Source organism: Pantherophis guttatus, chromosome 1, assembly GCF_059756535.1.
Source record: "Pantherophis guttatus breed Tessera chromosome 1, ASM5975653v1, whole genome shotgun sequence".
Lineage (NCBI taxonomy): Eukaryota > Metazoa > Chordata > Lepidosauria > Squamata > Colubridae > Pantherophis > Pantherophis guttatus.
In genome coordinates this window covers 44,322,076-44,335,941 of record NC_142063.1, presented here as the reverse complement: position 1 = coordinate 44,335,941, position 13,866 = coordinate 44,322,076, and the positions used below count along the sequence as shown (strand labels likewise).

The window sequence follows — 13,866 nt, the reverse complement described above, 5'->3', positions numbered from 1 at the left end:
AGACCAAAGTTGCGTAGTTCTAAATTGCCTAAGGCCAAAATTTCAAGTCTGGTGGCATAAGTATGGAGTATTATTTTTCTCTCCTTTTTAATACAGTACACTGGTTCATAACCCTAAGCCTAACCGAGAACAATCCCCAATCCTTTCTAGCACTGATGATGTTACCATGTCGGGTAATGAAATGTCTGCAAGAAATCAACCAAGCTCAGAGAGTACCAAGGACCCCTCTCTATAAAAACTAAACAGTCACTTTTTAAGCTTTGCAGCATTTTTGGCAACCTATAACAAAGAACCTTATAACAAAGAAAAACTTGTTGCAGACCACATTATAAATATCTGCTCTCATTAACCTGCCCCCATTTCTTCCATGGTGACTTTATTTGGTTCCATTCATCTAGAGGTTGCAAATCTTTTCATTAAAATTCTATGGAACAGTTTACTTTAATGTTATGGGGACTATATTTATAAAATATTCCTAACTGCCTTTTTGAACTTTATTCATTAATTCAGTAGATAAGAATGAATGATAGTACAGACGATGTAGCTTTTAATTAATTTAATCAGTAAACTAAATACTATACCATATACTAAGCTTTAGCTGATTAATGGGGATAATCGAATTATTGAATCAGTGCATAAATATATATTTTGCTTTGTCTGGCTTTGTTTTCATCAGTAATCTTTATGCTGTTAGAAACTGTGGATATTAAAACAGAAAAACAATAAAATCGCTTTAGTCAGTTTTGATCAGTAATTGCACTCACATGTTAAGACACAAACATGACATTACATCTACATGTATGTTCAAGGTTTCCAAATAATTATCCTCATAAATACTTCCCAAATTGCAGGTCTTATAAGAATAGCAGGTTTAGCTTCTCCCTGAAGTCTATGAAAAAGTGTTCCTTGCAGTTTACTTTGACCTAATTTAAAAAAAATATCCTTACAAACCTGTTCACTGCTTGTCAAGCAGTCAACTCTCCCAGATAAACTAGACTGAAAACTCAGCCAGATGAGCTAATTCTACTTTATTGTAAGGCAACATTAACAGAATCTACTGCCACCACTTTTAATTGCTCAATCAATTAGGATGCCTCCTTTTTAAGTTTCTTCCTCTGACAGTCAACTCCTCCTTCTCTTGTCTGATCATTTCCTAGGCAGCATCTCTTCCCCTCATTCCTCAAGGTCACTTCCACACACCATTATATTACTTTAGCAGACTTCAAGGTCCATTTAGACAGTTATGCGTTTCAGATCATGGGGGAAGGGGCTGCCCTCCTTAAGATTTTCCCCCATGGGTTAGAAAGCAGGATTTCTTAGCCAGGGTTCCCTACTCTAGGGAAGACACTGTCCTTGAAGATGTGCTTGGCTTTTTTGCTCCATACCTACAGGAAGCCTATGAAGTTTTGCAGATCCTTGCAAGAGAACAAATTTATCAAAATGCTCAATAATTTCAGCAAGGTGGGCAGGCAACAACACCTATTAAAAATGGGTGTGGCTTTGATCACATTAATGCTACCTTTCCTTTTCGGAACTAACTCTCTGGATGCCCCTAGCAACAATATACAGATCTAGAAAAGATTTCTAGCACCAAACTTATTTTGTGCCCAAAAATATCCACTTTTTTTTCCTTATTATATTCCTTATCACATGGAATATAATGACTTGCAGATCCATTTTATCCTAATATACAGTACATGTATGAGGACATCTGCAATTGACTTCTAAATCTCCATGGAGAAGTTTGAGTTACCTTTCATTGCTGCAGCTGGTGAGAGTTACTGGTTTGAATTGCTCACTAATATATGGTTTCCTAAATTAAATTAAATTTAAAAAAACAGATATGTATATTTTTAAGCTTAAAAAAATTAAAAGAAACTTCCATGAAATATAAAGTGAGAAGACAAAATGTTATCACTGAATCCTTGTGGAAGGCTAGGCTGCTGTATGAAAGATGTTCTGATCAGAGGTTGGTTTCAGGAGGTTCTGACCAGTTCTGGAGAACCGGTAGTGGAAATTTTGAGTAGTTCGGAGAACCGGTAAATACCACCCCTGACTGCCCCAGCTGATCGGGAGGAAATGGGGATTTTGCAGTAACCTTCCCCTGGAGTGGGGAGGGAATGGAGATTTTACAGTATCCTTCCCCTGCCACACCACCAAGCCACGCCCACCAAGCCGTGCCATGCCCACCAAGCCACACCCATAGAACTGGTAGTAAAATTTTTTGAAACCCACCACTGGTTCTGATACAAACAGATGTATATCCTATTGCTTAATTCCAAACCACCCCATATTCTTTGCCTTGTTATTTAACTGTATGTCCTGTTCAATATTGTGAGATCTTGTATGACTTGCTCCTTTATCTACAGTAGCATCTACCTCAAGGTTCATCAGTAAAGAACTGTTTTAAGGTTTGGGTTGCGTGAAGTTCTAACAAGCCCCCACCCCCAAGTGATCAAAGCACAAACAGCTTGCTTTAATTCCCTTCCAAGAACTCAGACCCAAAGAACCATCCATTTACAGAAAAAAAATTTCAAATGCCAGAAGCTCAAATCCATACATTTACCCATAGCACTTTGGCAATATGGGAGGATTGCCTTTATTTCATCTTAGTCTGGAAAGAATTTACCTCACAAACTCCTAAACTCCAATTCATCTGTACTTCATCAAAGCTGTGTCATTTACTGGGGGGGAAAATAGGATCAAAGTTTGCACGTACTGTAGAAAACACCACCTTTTCCATGAAAAGCAATTAAAACATTAAGTTCTGCAGAATGTGGGCGAAGCTAAGGGTCAAAAACCACATTTGCTATAGGCATAAACATTATTACAGTATTGCAAAAGTCATTAATGGAAAAAACACTTTCTCTTTCTATAAAATAAGCCAGAAGTGCCCATCATAAAATAGGGCTAGGCTATTTATCAGCTAGCTCATTTTCCCATGAGTCACTACCTTCCTTTTTATGCAGGCTGATGGCTTCCTTGAAAAATGCAGTTTAATTTTTTGATCTCAATATGGATTTCAACAAATAATGAAGAGATTAGATTTATCCTTTTTTTTTTTGAGTTTTAAAACAAACTATTAAACATAAAAAGATAAAATATCAAATCAGGTACATACAAAACAATATATATATATATATATATATATATATATATATATATATATGTGTGTGTGTGTGTGTGTGTGTGTGTGTGTGTGTGTGTGTGTATGTATGTATGTATGTATGTGTATATATATATGTATATATGTATATATGTATATGTATATATGTATATTTCTTTTGTTTTCTTTTCTTTTGTTTTCTTTTGTTTTTCTATTTTATGGGGTGAATATAAATGTATTTTGTATGTACTTGATTTGATATTTTATCTTGTTGCTTGTTGTTAATTTTATTTTCTTATAGAATTTTACATTTACTCTCCTTTCTTTTGACTTATCCAATCGTACCATCTATTCCATACAGTATAATATTTTGAGTCTACCTTGTCTTTTAACTCAAATGTTAATTTAGCCATTTCTGCACAACTGTAATTTTTTTGGATTACTAGATGATCTGTTGGCAATTTATCCGTTTTCCAATGTTGCGCTAATGCCAATCTGTATGCTGTAATTATATGTAATATTAAATATTTTGTTTCTTTGCTATGGTTTCCTTTGATCATGCCTAATAGAAAAATTTCTGGTTTCAACTCTATTTCCTCTGCTGTTATTTCTGTTAGTCAAGTTTTTATTTTTTCCCAGTATTTCCTAATTTTTGGGCAAAGCCACCAGACATGAAAGAATGTGCCCTGTGCTTGTTTACATTTCCAACAAATTGGGTTTAAGTTCGGATACATCTTCGCTAACCTCGAAGGGGCCAAATACCATCTACACCACATTTTATACTGATTCTCTCTATAAACTGCTGATTTTGTCATGATATAATTAGTTTCCCATGCGTTTTCCCAGTCTTCTAATTGTATGTTATGTCCAATGTTTCTTGCCCATGGTATCATTTGTCCTTTTACTAATTCCTCTGCTAGGTCGAATTCCAATAGGTATTTGTAAATTTTTGAAATTAATTTTTCTTCCTTGGCTTCTAACAGTTTATCTAATCGGTTCGGTTTTAGTTCAATTCCTCCTTCCTCTTGATCCTTTTTATATCTTATTTTTATCTGTAAATAGGGCCACCAGTCTATCAATATTCCTTGTTCTCTAAGTTCTTCTTGTGTTTTTAATACTCCCTGGGAATCTAATATTTCCTTATATCTTATCATTTTTTGTATTGCTAGTGTGTTGGGGTGCATTAGCGCCTCCATTGTGGATAACCATCCGGGAACTTTTATATAATGTTTGTTTTTAATTTCTCGCCATGTAAAAATTAATGAGTTTCTTAATATATGATTACTGAAATTTTTATGTTTTCTTCCCAGTGTTCCATAAGAAGGCGTGCCACCCCATCATCAAATCATGTCCTTCTAATTTTAATAGTCTTTGATTTTCCAAATTCACCCATTCTCTAATCCATGTCAGACTTGTTGCTTTGTAGTATGTTTCCCATGCTGGCAAACCAAATCCACCTCTAGTTCTATCGTCCTGCAATATACTTAATTTGATTCTTGAGACTCTACTGGAGACTCTACTAAATAAGGGAGTATTATTATTATTTATATTAGTCTATTATTTATATTAGTCTATTATTTATATTAGTCCTGGAAACCCTCCTAAAACAAATCAGAAGAGATAATGAAATAAAAGGCCTAAAGATCAAACGCGAAGAGTACAAACTCCAAGCTGTTGTTGATGATATTGTATTCATTACAGAACAACCAATAACAACCGGCACCAAGTTACTAGACAAGATAGAGAAATACGGGAGAGTAACTGGGCTCAAAATTAATAAACAGAAAACAAAAATATTGACTAAGAACCTTACCAATCAACAAGAAAAACAATTAGAAGATAAATTAGGCATACAAACGACAAAAAGAGTAAAATACCTAGTGATATGGCTGACCAATAAAAGTTCATCAATTAGAGAAGATAATTATGATAAATTAACAAAACAAATTAAGGAAGACTTAGAAATTTGGAAAAAGTTACAGCTATCTCTTTTGGGAAGGATCGCCTCCATTAAAATGAATGTGTTGCCTCGAATACTATTCTTGTTCCAAGTGATTCCAATAAAACCGGGGAAGAACTTCTTCAAGGACTTTAATAAACTAATTGCAGACTACATATGGCAAGGGAAGAAGGCAAGAATTAAACTAAAACACCTACAGGACTCAAGAGAGAGAGGAGGATTGGCATTGCCCGATTGGGAAATATATTACAAAGCATCAGCATTAATTTGGATCAAGGAGTGGATGGAACTCAAAAACCATAGACTATTGAATTTGGAAGGATTCGATCTTCAGCGAGGATGGCATGCCTTCTTATGGGAGGGCACAGACAAAAGGCATGAATATTTTCAGAGACATACAATCAGACATGCATTATACCAAACATGGCAGAGTATTAAAAAGGCACATTATTACAAAATCCCGGAATGGTTGTCAACGATGGAAGCCCAGATCTATCCAAATGCCATGGACTATAACAAAACGAAAACTTATAAAGATCTGTTAAACAATCGGGGGGAACTAAGAACGAGGCAAGAACTAAAAGAGATGGGTACAGACATTGACTGGTGGCCATATATACAAATAAAATCAAGATACAATAAAGATTTGGCTAAATTTGAATTCCAAAAAGGTCAAACCGAATTAGATAAAATTTTGCAAGGGACACAGGACAAACTGATAAAAAAAATTTACAATTACTTACGAGGATATAAATTAGAAGAAGAGGTAGTGAAAGAAAATATGATAACCTGGGCAAAAAATTTCGGTTATAGTATTCAATTAGACAAATGGGAAAAACTATGGAAAATAAATTATAAATTGACAATGTCTGTACCCTATAAAGAAAATCACTATAAAATGTTTTATAGGTGGCACTTGCCACCAGCCAGATTGGCAAGAATGTTCCCCGGCATGCCATCAACATGTTGGAAATGCAACCACCACAAAGGCACCTATTACCATATGTGGTGGACCTGCCCAATGGCGAAACAATATTGGCAAAAGATCAAAATACAAATAGAGGAAATAACACACCAAAAGATAGAACTAAGACCAAAAAGCTTCTTACTAGGCATAGTGAATGGATACTACGAAAAAGAAACAACATATTTAATTATACATATGATAACAGCAGCACGAATACTATACGCGCAACATTGGAAGAGTAGTGATATACCAACACCAGATAAGCTAATCAATAAAATTATGGAATGTGCGGAATTAGATAGACTCACAAAGGAATTACAAAACAGGGAAGAACATGACTTTTACTTAGTATGGGAAAAGTGGTATAGTTGGTTGAAAGATAGGAAAGAGATGAAGCAATAGGAAGTAAACAAAATGACCAAATATAATATGATGGAAACAAAGAACAGACATAGGTCAACAAAGATCAATAGTAGATAGACAAAAGGGAATGACCAAATAAGGAAGAGTCAAAATACAAAGGGAAATGTATATTACAGTTGCGACAAACTAGACATGTATTGAAATGGATGTTTATATGTTTTTATGTTTTGTACGTTTCATTGTTCTGTTTAGTTTATACTTATAAATAAAAATTGAAAAAAAAATGAAATAAATAAGGGAGTATGGCAGGGATGTCCACTCTCATCTTTACTGTTTATTTTAACATTGGAAAATCTACTTATAAGAATTAGGTCAAATAAAGGAATAAAAGGACTAAATGTAAAATGAGAAGAATACAAGGTCCAAGCATTTTTTTTTATTATTTGATTTATATGCCGCCCTTCTCCGGAGACTCAGGGCGGCTTACAATGCGCTAAGTAATAGCCTTCATTCTTTTGTATATTTATACAAAGTCAGCTTATTGCCCCCACAACTGGGTCCTCAATTTACCTACCTTAGAAAGGATGGAAGGCTGAGTCAACCTTGAGCCTTGGCGAGATTCGAACCTGCAGTAATTTGCTGACGACCTTGTATTCTTCATAGAAGAACCATTAAAAACAGGACCAATTTTAATAAAAGAGATAGAAGAATTTGGAAAAGTAGCGGGTTTAAAAATTAACAAAGATAAGACTCTTAACAAAAAATATAACAGCAAGACAAATAGAAGAATTAGTTAATCAATTAGGATTACAGGTGGTAAAAAAGGTGAAATATTTAGGTATAAATTTGACAGCCAGATGTGCAAACAAAGGAGAACAATTATGGAATTTTAGTTCAAAAAATAAATGAAGATTTAGAAAAATGGGGGAAATTGAAATTATCTCCATTAGGGAGGATTGCAGCGATAAAAATGAACATACTGCCGAGACTCCTTTATTTATTTCAAACAATTCTGGTAAAATTAGATAAAAAATTTTTCAATAATTTGAATAGAAAAAAAAAAGAATAGAATAGCTACAAAATTTGTGCGGGAAGGGAAAAAACCTAGATTTATCCTTAAAGCTCATTTCTCAAAGCACAGCGTGTTGTTTGGATGAAACTCAAATGTCTTAATAGTGTTATACCTGCAAAACTTTTATTGAAAAGTATCTTATCTAAATTAAATTAAATTATGTAGGCTGACCTGTCAGACTTCTCCAATCTGTAGCCTTCCAGAAGTCTTAAGATCGTAATTCTTGTCAGTTCCATTCAGCGTAAGATGATGGTAACTGTATTCCAACATTTCTGGAAGGTATTGTATAGTCAAAGACCTACTTAGAAAAAGAAGAATTGTCTTGTCCAGTATTGAAGAGTGGAATTGAATTCTTGTCCCAGAATCTCTTTGGAATATTTCCCAGTGCTTAATTTTTGACAAGTAGTAAAGAATACCATGTTGAAAATCTCCCATATTTCTTTGTATTTTTTTTTGTCTTACTAACAGAAAACATGTCTATTTTATTTAAAGATTTAGAACATATGTACTTTTTTATGTGTAAAGTGGAGTCCTTGGTGCTAGTTTGGTTGTTTTCTTGCAGACATTTCATTACCTGGTCAGGTAACATCTTTACTGCTAGAAGAAAATGGGATTTGTTAACTATTTATATACAATAGCTTGTCCTTTTGGTGGGGTGGTTTTTTCTCCTTGGGGGTCCCCTGATTAGGCTGTTGTTTAACAGCCTAATAATAGGCCATTAATAATAGACCATTTTGTATTCCTTAACTTCCCCAGTTCTTGTTGGAATTTAACTTCCTAATACATTCTGTTTTCCAAGCACAGTACTAAACATTGCTTTTTTGGGTCTCTAATATCTAACATTTTTTCATATTCTACAACTTTAATAATCCTGCAGAGATTAGGATTCTAAAAAAAAATCTCAAATAGCTCATGACTTTTTAACATTTTGATTCATCATCACTAAAAATTATATTGCTCTTTTTTATATATTAATCCCAGCACAGCTTGCTGAAGTACAATATACTCACCCTGCTTTGGGTGGAGCCACCTACAAAAAATATTTACAACCATTAATAGGTAACTCAATGTTATTCCAACCTGTCTACTACCAATGCAGTACTAGACAAAGATCAACTCCCTCGTTCATTCTTCATTCATTCATTCAGTTTGTAGGCTGCCCATCACAAATACATGATTCTGAGCAGCAAACTTTAGGGAGACTGCTACCTCTTAAGACACCTCTGAGGGAGATAGGCAGTTTAGAAATAGGATAAACAAACAAACAAACAAACTTAAAATTCTTGATTTCTGTTCCTATCATCAGTAATTAACCTGAAGACTTATTTCCTGTATTAAAAAGTTGTTGACTAATCAACATGATGACCTCCAAATTGTCAGTGTTGCACTGATCTGCATTTAATTTAGGCGAAAAAATCCTATTTTTGGTCTATAAATGTTTGCGTCAGTCTCACTTGGGAATGAGCAAGAAACTCAGAACAAATGAGTTCTTCAAAGATAGAAATGAATGATGTGTTTCATTGCATTTCTTCTTGACTGAAAACAATTTTCTTTTCTAGGAGATCTTGAAAAAAATATGCAGCTGCTTTAAGAACCTGATTTATTAACCTGACTCTTAAAGTAACAGCAACATTATTTTAGCTTTGCACAGAAAAAGTGAGTGTTTTAATGGAGAGAAAATGGGGTGTTTAGTTTGCACAAGATCTAAAATACTTCCTCCTAACCATTTTTGAAGCTTGCAATCCTGCTTCATAATACTGCCAACACTCAGCAACATAATATGGCCCTGGAATCCAACACGCTACTTAGTTTTGAATTAAACAAAAATTGGGTGGGGCTGTAGTAACGAAGTGGATAAAGACAAAATCAAATCTGATTTGGTTCACTAAGAATTAAATTACTTAACTATGGATAAAATGATGCTATTTAATCTGGTATTTAATCATTGTTCCATTTTGTAATACTGCAGATTACCCTGTAGCCTATCTGAAGTAATTCTTAGCCACAACCAAAGTTTTTCAGGAGAAAATGTAGTCCTGGTCCCCCAATTTATACATACGTTCTTTCTTTAATGACATGAATAAATTCATGTTACCAAGTTCATGAAAAATGAAGGGCATCTGTTCTCATAATTAATGAGCATAAAAAGGTTGCTTGTTTTCACATAGCATGAAAGCAAAGAAAGAACAAGGGAGGTTTGGCACACATGGTTTGGAGTTTGCCAAAGACAAACTGTTTGTTCCACCCACTTTTATTCCTTTAGGCAATCAAATACAATTTTGTTCCCAGCCTTTCTCACAGCAGCTCTTCCCTTTCTGGAAATAATGAATGTTTACCCCTTGCATACGGAGAATACCAACAACAGTCAGTTAAATCACATGGGCAGTATTCCCTGAAAAACTGTGCCAACAACACATGTCAACAATGTGAAAAGCATTTGTGCCCAGCTTTAATTATATCCAAGAGAGAAGCTCTTTTGCAAGTTAACTCTCTGAACCAAAATCAAGACCAATCCAGAGTCCTAATAGATTAATAATAAATGTATTACACATAAAGAGAAAGCCAGAATGTTACACATACATATATGTGGTATATACATATTCTTTCCTCTTGGAGAGATTTATTAATCACTTAATAAAAGAAGACAAACATGCTAAGTGTATGTTTCGGTAAACTTCTAAATTCTATTGTAAATTCCACTGTACTTGCATTTTTCCTTAATGTGGATTATAATACTGCATTTCAAAGTACCAAAAATGCTTTATGTACCTCATTGCAATAATATTTTCAACAAAGTCGGGTCAACAGGGAATACAGAGGATGGTAAAACCAATGTAAAATAGCAAAGAATTAAATTTAAGAAGTTTAAAATTCTTAAAATTGGGTGTTAAATAATTTTATCTAGTGCACAGTAATATTAGGCTGCAATCTTAGCAGAGTACAATGTGAGTTGCTTTCTAAAAAATGGTCCATAATAGTTAATATTTCTAATAAATCTCTCATCTTGAACACCCTTTTATCACCTTGATTACTGGAACACAGAACAGGTTTATCTTCTTAAACTGCAACTCAGATGACAAAACAGTGCCGGTCCAGTGTTGCTGATTTCTGATGAATTGCAGAAACTTATTGTTGCTTTTTCAGGGTTTTTGTTTTGGCTGAAAGGATTAGCTCATCATATTACCTTTTCTTTCTTTCCTTCTATTCAATCGTGTCAGATTCTCAGAGAAATTGCTTGAACAAGTCCTTGCAGTTTTCTTGGCAAGATTTCAGAAATGGCTTGCCATTGCATCCTTCCTAGGGCTGAGAAAAAGTGACTTGCCTAAGTTGCTTTCGTGCCTTAACAGCAACAGCACTTATATACCGCTCCATAGTGCTTTTACAGCACTCTCTGAGGGATTTATAAGTCAGCCTACTGCTCCTAACAATCTGGGGTCCTCATTTTACTGACCTCAGAAGAATGGAAGGCTGTCAATCTCAAGCCCCATCAGGATTGAACTCAAGGCTGTGGGCAGAGTTTCCCTGCAATACTGCATTCTAACCACTGTGCCACCAGGGCATTTAATGGAATAAAATTCATGATCTCATAGTTTCTAGCCTGATGCAACTACTACACCAAGCTGGCTCTCTACTATACAGTAGAACCTCTTCCATAACTTTGGTCACAAACCGATTTGGTTGTGACTCAAACCAGTTTTGGAAATTTGGCACTTACAAAAAAAATGGCACGGAAGGGGAAATCGGCTGTGGGGGGGAAAATGTGAATTTTTTGGTCGGAACCCGATTTGGTTGTGGTCAGAAGCGTTCGTGACCAGCGGTTCTACTATATTACTATTAATTATATATATACACCAGCAGGGCAACACCTAGTTGATCTTGGATGATCTCCAAAACAGGGTTGCCCAAGATTAGTACTTAGATGCAGGACCACCAGCAAATTCTGGGGCTTGGGCATTAGAAAGCTACAGCTGGTCCAGAATGCCTCAGGTCAGGAAATGGTGGGTGTCCTTTGAGGCACCGATGTCACACTTTTACTCTGAGAACTGCCTTGGTTGCCAGTTGGCTTTGGGGTGAAATTCAAGGTGTCGGTTGTCACCTTTAAAGCCCTTCATGTTCAGAACACAGTTATGAAATTATCTTTTCCATGTAATATCTGTCTGTCTGATAAAATGTAACATGGCAGGCTCACTAGATGTCTCCCCAGTTAGAGACTGTCACCTTTGGGGACCACATAAAACACTTTTCCAGTGTTTGCCCTTCAGAAAAATAGGATTGGCACCTTCCCTTTGGGTTTTCAGGAAGCTGGTGAAAAGCTGGTTCTTCCATCAAGCCAGGAAGACTGTTTGATTGCAATTGTCTCTTGGAACTGGTTTGGAGAATGGGTTGTCTTGTATTATTATGAACACTTTAGTTGTTGCTCAGAATCAGCAGATTATAGTGGCCTTTAGGCTTTGCAAATAAGTACATACGTAAGTAAAATTAATATCTACTCCACAGTATTTTTCATCTGTAAAAAGTGCAATTCTTAGTACAATTGATCTGGAGCCAATCTTGATGGTGACTTGACAATACTGTTCGATTGAAGGCTAGCCTTAAAAAGAACAGGAATCCTCATCCTATTTATTTATATATTACCTAGCTTTTCTTTATGGTACATAAGACAGTGTGTATGGGGTTAAATTGAAAAACCAACTGATCCCAAATTACCCAGTAAATCTCCATAATCAAGGGGGTTTTGAACTTGGGTTTTTTGAGTTTACCAAACTACTACACTACATATTAGTACTACAAACCGTGCAGGAGGCAACAGCCAAATACAAATGTGTTCACCTATCATGTGTGCACAGCAAATATTTTTGCTCATTTTGATTTTAAATTTCCAGTCAGTTGCACTGCTATAAGTGTGCAAGTATATATGACCCTCCAATCGCAAAGAATATATGTAACTCAGGGTTGAACTATGGAATTCTTGGTTCTCTCTGAACTTTGTTTGCTTGCAGATGTTTCATGTCTAACTAGGTAAAATCACCAGTGCATGAAATTAAATGTCTACAAGGTCAGAAAGCACCAAGGTCTTAATACATGACTCTCTCCCAAAGAGTTAGAGACAGCAGCCTTGGATATTGTCTTTCTCCAACTGATACACTGCAAATATGTTCAATTATGCTCATGGTTATTACAATCAGTGGTCCCACCAGTGAAGGATGTTTGGGAGATATAAACACACTTAATGGATGTCAGGTTTACAACTTACAGCATGTGTTCTTGTTTTTTTTCCAGAACATGCCAAGGACTGAACATGCCAAGTTCAGTCCAGAACATGCCAAGGACCGTTCTTGATGACAGTCTCAATACATTCCAAATGAATTGGGAGAGGAAAATGCTGCTGAGCATTTGTGTGTGTGTGTGTGTGTGTGTGTGTGTGTATTGAGAGATCTATTCTGCATCTTTGGTAACGAGAAGGATTCTTCCAAAGTTCACTTCTAATAAATCTGATGTCCATTAAGACTGAATGACACTACCCTGTGGCTATACCAGGAAAAACAGATAAAAGATCTGTTAAGAAAAAAATAAGCAAAGTTATAGTAAGATTATAACTCCTGATGCTCCTGAAATTCCCTGGTTTAAATGAGGGGGAAAAAAATCATTCTAGAGGCTGGAATAGATATGTTTCAACATTTCAGTAGAAACACCCATAAGTAAATCTTCTCAAGAGGATTAACCAGAAGTATCATTTCCAGAAAATGCCAGCCCAACTCTGAGCTATACATTCAGCAAAATGTATCAACTAGGCCTCTTTAAATTGATTCAGCAAAGTTGCAATATAAATAGCACAAGTACTCAGTTGCACAACCCACCTTCACTTCTCTTTTGCACTAGCACTCCCCCCCCATCCCGCAGAAGGTGTTTTCCCTTATTTATAGGCACACCCACTTTTTTAAAAAAGCCAAGTTCTTCTTCTTTTCTTATTTTTAGGCACACCCATTTTGTGAAGCCAACCCTGGCGAGGGCAACGACACATCTGGTTCTTCAAAGCCTCTCTTCCATCTTCCTCCACGTGCTTTTTCACCAGGCATCGCCAACTAACTCGCCTGCCAATTCTGCAGTCTAACTCTGCGCAGTCACACGACGACACAGCGGGGCCGTCAAAACGTGCACCTAAATGAATTTTAATTATTCTGGTGGTACAACAATTATCTTGAAGGGAGTGTGGTGGGGGGGGGAGTTCTTAACAGCCAATGCGGCCGGTTCTTCCTCTATACCAGTGTTTCTCAACCTTGGAAGCTTGAAGATGGGTGGACTTCAACTCCCAGAATCCCCCAGCCAGCGCTGCTGGCTGGGGGATTCTGGGATTTGAAGTCCACCCATCTTCAAGCTTCCAAGGTTGAGAAACACTG

At 35.9% G+C, this 13,866-nt stretch overlaps 1 protein-coding gene across 3 annotated transcripts in view; it reads right to left on the bottom strand.

Moving 5' to 3' along the window:
• Nucleotides 1-13,866, bottom strand: part of SYNE3 (spectrin repeat containing nuclear envelope family member 3) — a 70,655-nt gene that overhangs the window by 55,057 nt on the left and 1,732 nt on the right. The window lies entirely within an intron of this gene.